Genomic DNA, 4213 nt, shown 5'->3' on the forward strand with positions numbered 1-4213 from the left:
TTGTAGGCAAACTCAATCAAAGATAGATATTTCTCCCAACTACCTCCAAATTCTAAAACACAACATCTAAGCATATCTTCGAGTACACGGATTACTCTTTCCGTTTGACCATCTGTTTGTGGATGAAATGCGGTACTAAAGTTCAATTTTGTACCCAAAGCTTCTTGTAACTTTTTCCAAAATCTCGAGGTAAATCTTGGATCTCTATCGATATTATAGACATAGGTACTCCGTGCAACTTCACAATTTCAAAGAATATATAATTCGCTAATTTATCAAGTGAGTAATCGGTACGTACTGGTATAAAGTGGGCTGACTTTGTTAATCTATCAACCACATACCGGTTACAAAATCCATGGTAATCTTGTCCCATTTCCACTCAGGCACCATTACCGGTTGAAGTAATCCTGGCCACCAATACAGCTTCTTTAAATCATTATACATTTTTGTGCTACCAGGATGAACTGATAAACAGCCATTGTGCGCCTCATGTAATATTTTTTGAATCAATTTATCATTTTTCGGCACACATATCCTGTCTCAAAACATCAAACAGTCATCTGGTCCAAATCGAAAATCTGAGTCGTAACCTGATTCGCATTGAGTTCTCTTGATCCGTAACTCATTATCATTCTTTTGAGCATCACAAATCAACTGGAGAAATAATGGTTTAGCTCTCATCTCTGCTAAGATTGACCCATCATCAGACAATGCTAACCCCGTGTTCATGGCTCTCAAAGTAAAAAGAAATTTTACGCTCAAGGCGCCAAGAACTACATTTGCTTTTCCGGATGATAATCAATCACTAGATCATAATCCTTTAATAATTCAAGCCATCTTCATTGTCGAGATTCAGATCCTTTTGATTCATCAAGTACTTCAAACTTTTGTGATCGGTAAAAATTCGGCATTTTCACCGTACAAATAATGTCGCCAAATTTTCAAGGCAAAAACAACAATGCCGATTCCAAATCATGTGTAGGATAGTTCTTCTCATGCGGTTTTAACTGTCTCGAAGCATAAGCTACCACTTTACCCTCTTGTATCAACACACATCCAAGGCACATCAACGATGCATCACTATAAATTACGAACTCCTTTCCGACTCGGTCAGTACTAAAATTGGTGCTTCATCAATCGTGCTTTCAACTTTTCAAAACTTTGTTGACATTTATCAGTCCATTCAAACTTAACATTCTTTTGCAACAACTTAGTCATAGGAGAGGCAATCATCGAAAATCCTTCAACAAAACGTCTATAATACCGGCTAAGCCTAAAAGCTTCTAACCTCGGATACATTCTTGGCGGTTTCCAATCAACGATCGCGAAATCTTGCTTGGATCCACCGAATACCATCACCGAGACTATATGTCCCAAAATCCAACTTCACGAAGCGAACTCACTTTTACTAAACTTGGCAAACAGTTTCTTTTCTCTCAAGATCTGCAATATAGTTCTCAAGTGTTCGGCATGTTCAGACTCATCTCGAGAATAAATTAAAATGTCATCTATAAACACTACTACAAACTTATCCAAATATGGCGGAAGATCCGATTCATTAAGTCCATAAATATAGTGGAGCATTTGTTAAGCGAAAGGCATCACAAGAAACTCATAATGTCCATACCTTGTCCTAAAGGTGTTTTGACATCCGACTCCTTAACTCTCAATTTGGTAGTAACCGGACCTCAAATCAATCTTTGAAAACACTGTGGCCCCTTTAACCGATCGAATAAATCATCAATCCTCGGCAATGGGTACTTATTCTTTATAGTCACCTTATTGTCGACGGTAATCAATGCAAAGTCTCATTGAACCATCCTTCTTCTTCTGAATAATACAGAGCACCCAGGAGAGAAACTCGGTCTCACAAATCCTTTGTCATTAACTCCTGAATCGAGCCTTCAATTCTTTTAATTCAATGAGAGCCATTCTATATGGAGCAATCGAGATCGGTCGATGCAAGCAACAAATCAATGGCAAAATCTATCTCTCTGTTCGGAGGCAACCCAAGCAATTCCTCCGAAATACATCCGAAACTCACGGACTATCGATGATCGATTCAAATTTCATTGAGGCAACTCAATATTCATTACATAAGCGGATAAGCTTCACACCCTTTTCTCATGTATTTACATGCGGACATGTGCGAAATCACCATAGGCAATTTATTTGATTCATCTGTTTTAACCCACGAATTTCTCCATTTTCACATTTCAACTCTAGTGTCTTTTGTTTACAATCTACCTTAGCATCATACAATGTTAACCGGTCCATTCCCAAGATAACGTCAAACTCACCAAATGGTAACAGATCAAGTTGGCGGAAAAGCAGTGACCTTGAATCATTAATGGGCAATTCTTGCAAACCTTGTCAACTAGCACATATTGGCCTAAGGGTTCGACACTTTAATCGTAAACTCAAGAAATTCAACAGCAACTTTTTATTGGATACTAAATTCATGCAAATATAGGAATGAGTGGACCGGGATCAATCAATGCAATAACAATAGTATCATAGAGAGAAATGTAGTAATGACATCGGAGATGATGCATCTTCTCGGCACGTATAGCATAAGCTCTAGCAGTGCTCTAGCTTCGATCTTGCCGTTAAATCTTTCATCACAGTTTACTACTAGTCCAACCTCCAGATTTCTCGGTGGTCTACCTCTACTAGAGGTGGTATTCATCTAGCACTCAAATCTTTCTTCTTTAACTTTCTCCGGACAATCTCTAATAAAATGCTCACGAGAACCGCTTTGAAACAAGCTCGCTCGGTCCCCCAACACTCACCATAATGTTGCTCGCCATTCTTGACACTTTCGGGCTTTCTAGGTCGCACATTACCCACACTTGCCACCAAGTAGCTTGAGCTTTAGACCCGAATATGCTCTACCACGATCTCTGTGAATCCCCAACCTAAACTGTCATTCGAGGGTTTGTCTCTTTGGACCTCTTTGGTTGAGATTGAAATGGCTTGCTTATCTGTCTTTTTCGACATCTCGAGCCTCAATAGCGACTTTTCTTCTTTCTTTGTTCAATTCTTGACTTTAAGAGCTCGATCAACCAATACTACAAATTCTTTCAACTCCAAAATTCCTACAAGCACTTTAATATCCTCATTCAGCCCATCTTCAAATCTTCTACACATAATAGCCTCGGTGGACACACATTCACAGGCATACTTGCTGAGTCTTACAAATTCGCGTTCATACTCGCTTTCTGAGACATTTTCCCTGCTTCAATTCAAGGAACTCCTTCCGTTTTTGATCAATAAATCGCGACTTATGTATTTCTTTCTAAATTCTTCCCGGAAGAAATCCCAAGTAACTTTTTCTTTTGGCACCACTGCAACCAAAGTCTTCCACCGTTGGTAAGTCGAATCTCTCAAAAGTGATACAACACACTTTAAGCATTCCTCGGGTGTACATGAGAGCTCATCAAATACACGGGTAGAATTTTCAAGCCGAATTCCGCTTTCTCGGGATCATCATCGACCTTTGCTCTAAACTCTTGACCCTTGTTTTGAATCTTGTCAACCGGAGGCTTGTTCATTCTTACCAAATCTATACCTTGAGCAGACTACGAGAATCGTCGAGGTATAGGAGGGGTGGAGGAGGTTGAGCATTTGGATTTGCTCGAATAAATTCAAGATACCAATTGTTCATCATTTGGAGAAAGGCATCCGAGCCTCATCTCCTTGTCTCAATGTCTCAGTCTACTTTCCACAAAGCGCGGTCCCTTGTGCGGAGACGGCGACATTAGCAAAGATCATCACCGCAGTTCCTTCAGATCCATTACTATATTAAAACAAAACACGCTTTAGAATAATCGAGTCACCACACTATCACAATATTTTTATGGCATGTATAGCTAGACTTTTACACACACTTTATTAGTCCGAAAACCGACTAAACCATAGCTCGATACCACTAAATGTAACACCCTTACCTTACTGTCGCTTAATAGGATACAAGGTATTACCGAACATAACACATACCATTAAACATAACCGAGATATAAATATGTCATCCAATTTGATAGTGCATCGTATAACATATGTCTTGAACAATATTAGCCAACTTTAATGGCTTGTACAAAGTAGCTGGTCGAATCTCAGAACTAATATTTTAAACCTAGACAATATGACACGTAACAAAATAATTAAGCCTACTATACATGCCATAATTCAAAACGTTTAATTCAAATACCCT

Source organism: Gossypium arboreum, chromosome 9, assembly GCF_025698485.1.
Source record: "Gossypium arboreum isolate Shixiya-1 chromosome 9, ASM2569848v2, whole genome shotgun sequence".
Lineage (NCBI taxonomy): Eukaryota > Viridiplantae > Streptophyta > Magnoliopsida > Malvales > Malvaceae > Gossypium > Gossypium arboreum.